Source organism: Athene noctua, unplaced genomic scaffold (genome assembly GCF_965140245.1).
Source record: "Athene noctua unplaced genomic scaffold, bAthNoc1.hap1.1 HAP1_HAP1_scaffold_130, whole genome shotgun sequence".
NCBI classification, from domain to species: domain Eukaryota; kingdom Metazoa; phylum Chordata; class Aves; order Strigiformes; family Strigidae; genus Athene; species Athene noctua.
Genome location: NW_027437606.1, coordinates 309,844 through 321,210, shown reverse-complemented (window position 1 = coordinate 321,210; position 11,367 = coordinate 309,844). Strand labels below are relative to the sequence as shown.

The 11,367-nt window shown below is 41.4% G+C and overlaps 1 pseudogene; it reads left to right on the top strand.

Moving 5' to 3' along the window:
* Positions 1 to 2,459: 2,459 nt before the first annotated feature.
* On the top strand, positions 2,460 to 5,224 carry LOC141955183 (zinc fingers and homeoboxes protein 1-like; annotated as a pseudogene).
* The last annotated feature ends 6,143 nt before the right edge of the window (positions 5,225 to 11,367 follow it).

Sequence of the window (11,367 nt, the reverse complement as noted above, 5' to 3'; positions counted from 1 at the left end):
TTCCCATTTTATTTATCTCCGTCCTTATCTTGAACACGCTTCAACACTGCATGTCAGGTGAAATGTTGCTTTCACTTGGGCTCTGTGCCATCCCAGAACAGGACCTTTAGCAAGCTCTTATGTTCACTCATGCCGCCCTGCATGTAGATCCTACGTGCTGTGCTAGGGATGAGGCACTGTGGAGTACCGCAGTCGCTTTTTCAGACTGCAACTCGCAGTCAGCAAAGCTAGCTGTTAAGTAGCTTTTGAAAACGGGCATTTCTGGCATTTTAAAAATTTTACTCAAGATTGCAGAAAGATTAGGTAATACCACCCAGCTCTTCCCCAAGAGCATTGCTCAACATTGAGTCTTGGCAGTTGTCTGTCTTTTGTCAAGAGCCCTCTAGCCCCATAAAAAAAGCAGTATGGTTAGTAATGCTCTACCTCTTGTCCCTCAGGACACTGAGACAAATGGATCCATTTAGCTTTGCTTCATGATTCCTTCACTGCAAAGATAAATGAGATGGTGTGAAATGCATTATATAGGCATTAAAATAAATATCTTTTACACTTCTGTGTAGTTTTACAGACTGTCAGCATTAACTTGTAGAAGAAGGGTATCTTTCCGTTTCAGTACTATTAAATAATTGCCATCCCAGAATGATGATTACCCACAATTTATTGAGCACTGTCGGTGTCCTTAATACCATGTAACCGTATCCTTGGCATAAAAAGCCTATCGTGTCAGGCTGTGCACTTTGAATGTAAGCACAGAAGGAGTGCAGAGGGTGACTGTCAAAAACATTTGGGGAGGATTTTTATGAAAAAGTGAGGTGAGGCATACAGTTTCAAAAAAGCAGCTTATGGAACAGCACTGGGCAGCAGCTATGGATGAACAGTTTTGTCTTTTGCCTAAAGAAAAAATGGGAAGCTGAGAATTACTTATCTTCTTTCCTACCCACAAGTCCTGCTCTGCCATAATCAAAACGAAAGAATCTTCTTACCGTACAGTGAAAATAGTGTTTCTTTTCCCCTTCCCATTTCTTGTAACTGCATTTCTTCCTTTTACACTGTTCTTTTTCCTTTAAGACTTTGTCATGAACAAAGCTGGCCTTCTGTAACAGCTACTGAGTATTCCCCTTGAAGTTGAGCATGCCCCCACTTTGGGAAGTAGATGATGTTCCACTGTCTAAAAGTTAATGGTACCTATGGGATTTCTGTTATGAGAAATCAGTGTCTGATTTTATTTCAAGAAGAAAACTACTACAGAATTAAAACCCTCTGCAGAAGTTTGTGCATCATTTCCAACAGACTAGATCTGCTCCCTGTGGGATAAAATTCTCTCAAGTCTATGCTATTTAAGGTTACATTTATTCTCTGAATTTCTGTAGGCCTGAGATTTATTTGGTGGTACTTTAGATTTCTTAGAAATGGACAAGGAATTCTAAACATCATTTTATTTGGCTTCTGCTTGCTATATCAGTCTTCAATGCTTTTTTTCTCCGGTACAGTTCACACAATCAGTCATGTCCCTGTTAATGCATAGAGGCGTGAAAACAGATTTCAGTTAATTGCCATGTGCTAGCAATCAACTTTTATTGGTTTGGGATTGGTCTTCAACTGGAGAATGACATTTGGGGAGCTAGGAAGAAAGGATAGTCATCTTTTGTCTGTCAAAGTGCCTTAAAAAAGGCATTGTTCTGCCTGTTTTCAGTCTTGGGATAAAGACATACTCATGTTTGCATATAGAATGCAATAGAAAAACACTCTTAGGCCTGCCTTTTCTGGGACCCTTCACAACCTCAGACATGAGGGACATGACAGAGTCAGTAGTAGAGATGTCATACTAGGGTTGAGTTTTTGATAGAAAGGACTTGAGCTCATGGGGCAGTCGAGAAATGTTGCCAGAGCTTAGGCAAAGCAGTTCAAAGGCAAGTTATATAGGACAACTGACCTCAACATTATGCCAAGAAAAAGGGTTCTGAAGACAGGGAAACAGTCAGAAGGTTCCCTGTCTTACACCATCCTGTGTTTTATGCCTTTCAGTGCATTGACACGCACGAAAACAGATTTCAGCCTACAGTAAGTGGATTGGATTTTGCCTTTCTTAACTTAGTTTGAGTAACTCTTTTTGGAATGGGTCTGCTGTTTTCAGGGGATGAACAGTGGCAGATTGAACCACAAAGGACTGAATTACCTTAAGCCAAAATACGTAGCAGAATAGAAATTACTCTTTAACTAATTCCACTGTCTCTTCTTTGCTACAGGTGGTGGATGTGGACTTTAAAGCAGTCTCTCTCAACATTTCATCCTCAACTATTTCTAACCTGATTGCACTACAAAAGGAAATCTGCTAACGGGATAAATGTTGAGACTTTACAAGAACTGACTTGAAGTACCGAAAGCCATTACTATTAATCAAGAAGAGCTTGAAGTTAGGTCTGTACCTGACCAGTCAGTATCATTCTCACATAACAGGCATGGCAAGTAAAAGAAAATCAACAACACTGTGCATGGTCTTAGCCAACGAGCAGGATCCGGATCTAGAAATGGTATCAGAGTTGGAGGAAGGACCACCTGTACTTGCGCCAGCAGATAACCCTACAGCAGAGAGCGTAACAAGTGATGAGGATGTTCATGAGTATGTGGATTCAGACAATCAGAAAAATACAAATAAAGTAGAATAAAGTAGAAGGTGGTTACGAGTGTAAATACTGTACTTTTCAAACTCCCGATCTCAATATGTTTATTTTTCACGTAGATTCAGAACATCCCAACTTAGTATTAAATTCATCCTATGTTTGTGTAGAATGCAATTTTCTTACCAAAAGATATGATGCTCTCTCAGAACATAATTTGAAGTACCACCCTGGAGAAGAGAATTTTAAGTTGACCATGGTGAAACATAGTAATCAGACAGTCTTTGAACAAACAGTGAACAATCTCACTTTTGGCGGGAGTTTTGTTAGAGAAGAAAATGTTGAACAGGCTGACTCTTCTGAGGTCCCCTCATCAGGGATCTCAATCAGCAAAACTCCTATTATGAAAATGATGAAAAACAAAACTGAGAATAAACGTATTGCTGTTTTCCACAATGTAGTTGATGACATTGCTGGTGAAGAAAAGGGAACTGAAAAGGAGCCAAACTCTGAAGAAGTAGTAGAAAACCCACCACCAGCAGTTTCTGAGTCAAAAGCGAGCCATTCAGGTGTTTGCAGTGCAGCAGATGTGGCTAGTGCCGTAGTGACTCCAGCACCAGTGCTTCAGCCTGGGGTGGCACAGGTTATAACAGCCTTTACAGCTCCACAGAACTCAAACCTGATTCCAAAAGTCCTAATACCTGTAAATAGCATTCCAGCCTATAATACTGCTTTGGATAACAGTCCTCTTTTGCTTAACACCTACAACAAATTCCCATATCCAGCCTTGTCAGAAATCACTGTTCCACAGAACTCAAACCTGATTCCAAAAGTCCTAATACCTGTAAATAGCATTCCAGCCTATAATACTGCTTTGGATAACAGTCCTCTTTTGCTTAACACCTACAACAAATTCCCATATCCAGCCTTGTCAGAAATCACTGTTCTTTCCACTCAAGCTAAGTCACACAGAGGAACAGATTAGAATATGGTTTTCTGCGCAGCGTCTGAAACACGGTGTGAGCTGGACTCCAGAGGAAGTGGAGGAAGCAAGGAGGAAACAATTTAATGGCACGGTGCATACCGTGCCACAGACAATTACTGTTATTCCAGCACACATTTCTGCCGCTAGCAATGGTTTGCCTTCAATTTTACAGACATGCCAAATAGTTGGTCAGCCAGGACTTGTTCTCACGCAAGTTACAGGTGCAAATACGTTACCAGTAACAGCCCCAATAGCTTTGACTGTAGCAGGAGTCCCAAACCAAACACAGTTACAGAAGAGTCAGATTCACACTGCTCAGCCTGTTGCAGAAACCAAACAAGGAGCTGCTGTTCCAGCCCCTCAGCCTATCAAAAATGAATGCGCGCTGATGAATCCTGACTCCTTTGGAATCTGAGCGAAAAAAACTAAGGAACAGCTGGCAGAATTGAAAGTCAGCTACCTTAAAAATCAGTTTCCTCAAGATTCAGAAATTGTAAGACTTATGAAAATAACGGCCCTGACTAAAGGAGAGATCAGAAAGTGGTTCAGCGATACATGCTACAATCAGAGAAACTCAAAGAATAATCATGGGATTCATCTCAACAGTGATTCGTGTGCCACCATTGTTATTGATTCAAGCGATGAAATGAATGAGTCCCCAACGGGAGTCACTCCACAGAACAAGTCATCATGGAGCGCTTTTCCTGATTTCAACCAGCAGAAATTCAAAGAGAAGACTGCTGAACAGCTGCAGGTCCTCCAAGCAGGTTTTCTTAATAAGCCAGTCCTTACTGATGAAGAGATGAATAGGTTAATAGCCAAACTGACCAGGAGAGAGTTTGATGCCTGGTTTACAGAAAGAAGGAAATTGAATGTCTTGAAAGAAGAGGGAGCTGACTTGAACGAGAGCAATGCTGGCAGCTCAAAAGAAGAGACTGGAGAAACATCTGTGGGAGATGGAGCAGCAGGAGCCAAATCAGTGTATTCCACTTCAAGCAAAATAGGCAAAAAATCACCAGAGCAGTTGCACTTGCTTAAAAGTTCTTTTGTCCGTACTCAGTGGCCATCTCTACAAGAATACAACAAACTAGCAGAAGAAACTGGGCTCCCAAGATCAGAAATTGTGAGCTGGTTTGGAGATACTCGCTATGCTTGGAAAAATGGAGGATTGAAATGGTATTATTATTACTAGAGTGCCAATGCAAACAGTCTGATTGGCCAAGGCTTTGCGAGAAAGAGAGGAAAAGGAAGACTGAAGGGGAGGGGGAGGCCTCGGGGGAGACCTCAGGGAAGCACGAGGTTAAATTGCTGGGACAGAGGTGTGTCTGTCATAAAATTCAAAACTGGAACAGCAATCCTAAAGGACTACTATATGAAGCACAGATTCCTTAATGAGCAAGACCTCGATGAACTGGTAGCCAAATCTCACATGGGATATGAGCAGGTCAGAGAATGGTTTGCAGAAAGGCAAAGAGGATTAGAACTTGGAATAGAGCTGTTTGATAAGAACAAGGAGGAAGATGAAATGCTGGAAGATCAGGAAGATGAGGAAGAAACAGATGATAGTGATACTTGGGAACGCCCCTGACATGTTAAGCGTAAACTTTCAAAATCAGATTGACATGCCATTTGGGATTTGGGGGCCAAAACCCAACTAATTAGGTTGGATGTTATGGTGAAGAGCCAAATGATTTTTCATGGCCTTCAATTTAGCAAGCACCTGCTCAGCATTTTCCTTCTACATAAAAGAACATAGGCAAGTGTGGTGGTGCAATTCTTACCCCTCCCTGCCCTCCTTGCTGGGCTGCTTGGTGCCAGGTGTGATTCCATCCACATTCCCCCAAGCTATCCACCAATCTATGGAGATAAGGACTGATAACCTTGAGGAGCCTGGCTCCTGCCCCTCCCAATTGCTTGGAAAAGGTTATAATGGCCCATCATCTCCTGATGGCCTGACACACCTATGCCTGGGATGTGATCAGATGGAACAATAACAGGGTTGCATGTTATTCAAATTCTTGTGCAACTGCCGGAAGGCACCAGATAGTATTTGACAAAAGTCAGTTATCTTGGATCCTATAAACTGCGACCACCAGAGAGACCCTTTGAGCTCTCCTGGATCGCAGCAGCCTGTGACCAGCATCTCCCCTGAGCTGGGACGCCTCTCAGGTACCAAAACCCTTAAGGTGTCGTCTGCTCCAGGTGGAAGGCCAGGGCGAAGTCCCCCCGCTCGAGTCTCAATTATCGCCCGTTGAGGAATGCCAAGGCATTGTGAGTATTTGCTCTAAACTCGAGAGGGAAATTTTCTTTGAGCTAGCTTCTATTTCACCTGTTTGTTGGTGGGGATGTGTGTGTGTGGGTACGTACCCTTACCCTTGTTCCTGTGTGCTTGTCCCTTTTGTGTTCATTTCACCAAATCCAAACCCCTTTGTTTCTGTATGTATATGTCTGGTTTGTGTATGTGCATGTACATATGTGTATAAACTAAGGTACCGTTAAGTAAGTTAGAGTGAATATTGTCATTTTAGAACCTGAATAAGTCGCTTTTCTTTCTGAGCTATTTTGTATTGACAAATAGTTGTTAGTTATTAATAAATCTAGATTATTTTTCTAAATCATTACCGTGTCAATACTTTCATCCGCGACAGCAAGATGCTACCTGTGCAGGCAACAACTATTTGCTTCCTTGCTACAAAGCGATGGACATCCTTAGGCCTAGCCTAAGACATGGGGTTATAAGTCAGATTCAGTTCAGCTCCTCCTCTTCCGCATTATCAACTGGAAGATTCATGTTCATCATTCATGTGACTGCTTCTCAATATTTAATTGCTTTATGTTGTTTAATTCAAAAAAAACCATAGACGTGTTTTTCGTTGATGTAGGAGAACATTGCCCGCTCATGAAGGATGAAAATGCAAAAACCTAAGATGTCTTTTTGCAAACACCACTTCACCTGAAAGGTTTCAAGGCCTGGGTTTATTCCTTAAGGAAAGAGTTCAAAACAAAAGAGAAGGGGAAAAGTGTGACAAAGGAATCAATGAACCTAGGGGTGAGGATTGCTTGGTTTAAGAATGCGAGGTGATTATGGCACCTTTTGTGTACCTTCAAAGTGTTTTGGGTTTACAGAACTTGTGCTGAAATGTTCTTTGTTGATAATTATTTAGACTGAATGAGTCTAATGCTAGAAGATGCTTTTTGTTACATTCAATCAGTGTATCCTACATCAATTTAATTTAAATGCCTGACAGACTTCGTGCAGTTGATAGTAACATTTGTTTTTAGCTTGTGCACTCTTTGTTGGAAATGGTAAGAAAAGTACGTATATTTCTAGCTGAAAAGAATAATTTCTTGAAAACTTACACTGAATTTTAAGGTAAACGTGAGGTGGAAGCTGCCTAAAAGCTGTTCAGAGTTGCTTGGAGTTCTCTAAGAATACACAGATACAGAGATGAAAAGCGTCTTTGGCTGCTAGTAAGAAAGTTTTTCAAGTTGTGGCTATGACATGATGTTTATTTCTCAAAAAAAAAAAAAAAAAAAGAGGTTATATGGCTTTTAGATTCTTAGAAATTATAAACACGCTTGTGTTTAGTTGTTCTGAATAAGAATAAGAATAAGTGATAGCCCAGTTGAATGATTTGTGCGCAAGTTTAACCTAAATTCATCCTGACAGATTGAGCTCACCTCACCACTATGCTGATTGTTCTTGAGGCTACTGGGGAAACACACTTATTTTTAGAGGTAGTTTGATCTATGTGAAGTGAATGTCAGAAGTAGTTTAATCTGATACAGAACATCTACGTCTTGAACAAGTGTCTTTAAAACAGAGGGAGGGGGAAAAGAAGGCCATTTAGTCTCAACACATAGAACTCTGAGTTTGAATTAGCAACTTAAAAACAATGGGCCAAATTCACAGAAGTTAGTTTAGGCAGATGTCTGGCATCCTAGAAAACTGGCACTCTGAGGACAAGTAGTTTGTGTTCTTGCTACGATCAGTCTGTATTTTTTAGGGATGTTACTTTATACTTAGATGTCAAAAGGTGATGATGATTAATTGGTGCTGCTGTTATTGCCAGCATTGTCTGCTTTTATATTGACACTAACAGAAAGGATACTAGCAACCTCCTTTTGTACATCTGTCAGCATCTCCTCTGTAGGCTTCTGCATCTGATGACCAATGAGAGACAGATTAGTGTAGAGAAAATACATCCTAATGTTTCCACATTTCCAAGAACCTAATCTGGAATTACTCTTTCTTCCTCACTGTGATAACTGTCAAAAGACCAAGAAAGTCCTTTTAGTCATGATATTCTGAAACAGAGGAGCCCATGTTAGATCTGGGTTTTGTGCCTGGTAGTGGGTGAAACCCAGATCGAAGCAAGAAACGTCTGATGAAAAAAATATTAACTCGCCTTTCTCCCTGGACACTTGTAGCTGTCTTTCTGCTCGCAGGTTGAACAGGCTGCCTGAATTACAGGAGGATGTTGTCTGTGAAAGCCATTTCCTGCGGTGAGCTCTTCTGACTATTTGAGATTGCTGGAAAGAAAAAGGCAGTGGCTTTTGGTGTGTGTCATGAATTTGATGATGAAACTATTGCCTGGCTTCCAAGATTCAAATTGGTGAGGCACAAAGTAGCCAGTGGTGCTGGAGAGGACTAGCCAAGAATCCCTTGGTTTAACTTTGGAATGGGGGAGGAGCAAAACCATGTTGTCAGCATATTTCATTGAACTCTGTATGGATGTGAGATGCTGTAAGAGAGATCAGGGTCTGGCCTTTTCAGCATTGACTGCTCCGTGTGGTTGGGAGATACTCTTGTTTGGCTGGTAATGGTATGGATGAGGCTGTTGTAGATACCAGCAGATAGAATAAAGACTTATATTAGCTTCAAGCTCTGCTGGGAATAGGGGGTCAAAAATCTGGAGTTGCCTTAATCCTTAAGCTTGACCCAGAATTAATTTTCTTTTAAAAAACCCAAAACTAAAACCCGCCCAAGCAACCTGTCCATAATATCTCCACTTTTTGTTAGCAGAGACCGCATTTATATTATCATTAAATCCAGCCTTCTTTAAAAGATGAGAAAAAAATAAAGATCCAAGTTAATGATCTGATTAAACTGGGAAATTTTCCATTTTGGCAGTGTTCTGTTAAATAACACTCGTCTACAATGGTAGGCCTTAGCACATCTGGTCTGAAAAACACAGGAAGAGGAAATACATTGTTTATCAGACTAAATATAGTTGGATTGAATTTCTTCTTTCAGTAAAATGGTCAGAGATGGCGGCTAATGTATACTGGGCCAGATTTTCAGTTGCTGTAAATATTACAGTTCCACGTATTCCAGTAGTTATAATAGTATTTACAGCCCATTGAGGATCATCATCTCTGCAGAGTATAAAATTTAAATTAAGCCATGTGCTGTGGATCAGCTAATGAGAGATGCGGAGTGTCCACATTTCCTTTGGGCTACGTGCACACTGTAAGCCTTTCAGTTGTGCCAAGGATGAGAAAAATCTGGGTGAGTTCAGCCTAAAGAAAGCAATTGAATGCATTCATTATTGCTCCTAATCTGTCTGTTATTTCTCTTTGAACAAACAGAGTCCATCAGTTACCAGTTTATTTCATGTTTGCAGCACGTGTATTTGCACTGTGTACTGGGAGAGAGGGAAGCTCCTTCCGGAGGCCTCCTGTGTCAGGAGAGGAGCATTGGAAAGAGCTATCAGCATGCTGGTCTCTGTCTGTGAATTGTGGTTGTGGCTGGTGGGAACTCAAAGCTACTGGTAACAGGAGTTTAGCTCAGATTCATCTCGGCCAACCTTAGGCTGCTGTGCTCCTTGCATAGGTGCCCGAGGCACACTATATGGTCACTTGAGAGGAAAGAAATTGCCTGGTGGGTGGAGAGGATATGGCACCTTCTCATTCTACCGGTTACATACAGGAAACTTCCTCAACCTAAGCACATCAGCAAGTGTCTTTATGATGAACCTGAGCATTGCAGTGCTCAGCAGCAGCACGCCCCTGCAGCCTGGCTCCCTCCTGTAGCTTATGCACACCTGCAGGATGTTTTGGAAGCCACTTGGACTGAGCTGTGTTGACAGTGGGGAGCGAAGGGGCAAGAAAGTATGTCTACCCTGGGGTGAGTGTCCAATGTGGGGTTTTATGGATTTCCCTGCTTGGTGAAGAACTGTGTGTAGATGAGCCTGTGGTATGTTCTCTCTATTTGTGTGGAGCTTCACCTCTTAGGTTTGAGCCAGTTATGAACCAGCTTCCAGTGATTGTCATTGAGAGTGAGATGAAGAAACTGACCTTGCTCAGACCTTGCCTCTCGTTTGTTCTCAGTCTTCGTTGGGAGCACTGTTTCAGAATTCAGCTGTGAGCACCAGTTCCTTTAGAGCTAAGGTTGAGCTTTCCTCTCCGTCTGCTGTTTCTGCCAGGAGTACCTGATCTGATAACACCAGTTACTTGCTGTATCTAGAATTCAGCTAAAGGGAGAATAAAGATAATCCTGTGCCAGAATGGAGTGAAAGAAAGGGTTAAAAGAAAGCAAGTGGTGTCACAACTGGGTGAGGCATCCACCATCGTTGTATCATGCTGCTTCATGCCATGTTCTGCTCTTGCTTCTGAGTACAATGAAGGAGCACAGTTCCATCTTAAACAGTGCTGTCTTCCCAGTATCAACCTCTCACTGACCCCATGGTTAGTGCTTGTTGTAAAAAGAAAGAGCTAGTCCTCCCTGGAGGTTTGAATGAACTAACAGAGTGCTGGCTTGTAAGAAGTGGAAAGAAGGGAAGATGTAGAAGCTTGAAGGCTTTTGCTTGCCCTGCACAATTCAGTTACCTAGAAGTTGATAAGCAAAGCAAATTTTACTCTTGTTCTGACAGAACAAGTAAAGTATTGCAATCACTCATTTTTAGAAATCTCTGTCTTGTTTTCAAAGCAAAGGAGAGGAAAGATATCTAGTACCTCATGATTAGAATTTAGTGGATTGTCTCTAATACAGTATAGTAAATGAGGCCATTCCCTTTTCAACCTTGTCCAGTACCTTTTTTTTTTTGGTTTTTTTTTTTGTTTTCATGCCATTATATGCAATATGGTCTGGCAGTAACTTTGATTATAGGGAAGGAAACTTGCAATGATGTCCTCACATGACATGAAATAATTTTTCTAATGCAAGATTTGCTGACTTTGGGCAAAAGCCTATTTTCCTCCTGCTCGCCAAGGAACTGTTGAGGCAGGCAAGTGCACTCCCTTCTCTACAGAGCAGAGAAAGCATTTCTGGAGCCCATACAAAGTGATTCATGGCTTTATGCAGTCCCCGTAGGCCAGAAAGCCTAAAGGTGCTGACACTTTTCCTCCTCCGTTTTCCTCTGAAATGAGAGCACAGCAGTAACTGACAACTAGTCTGTGGCTGCTGAGTAACCAAGCTGTAGCTTAAGGTGGGGAGCGTTTTCCCTTTTGCACTTAACAGAGTACTATGTATCCAGGCTGGATTTCAGCATTTGCTTCTGTAATTACAGCAGTATCGATTTGCATCCTCCACCTGAATGTATCTGTCTATATTCATATCTCCCAAGGAGAGAAGATAATCTTTAAGCTTCTGTAATATTAAATATCCTTGCTCTAACCTGAATGCACAAAAATAGAGTGCAATAACATATAGCTACTTTATTTGATTTAATTTATTTTTTCTTGGAAAATAATTTTGCCTACATTCAGTGGTAATGAAAAGATGGTGGCTGTGATTAGAGAGCAGTGAAACTGTTGAGAGTT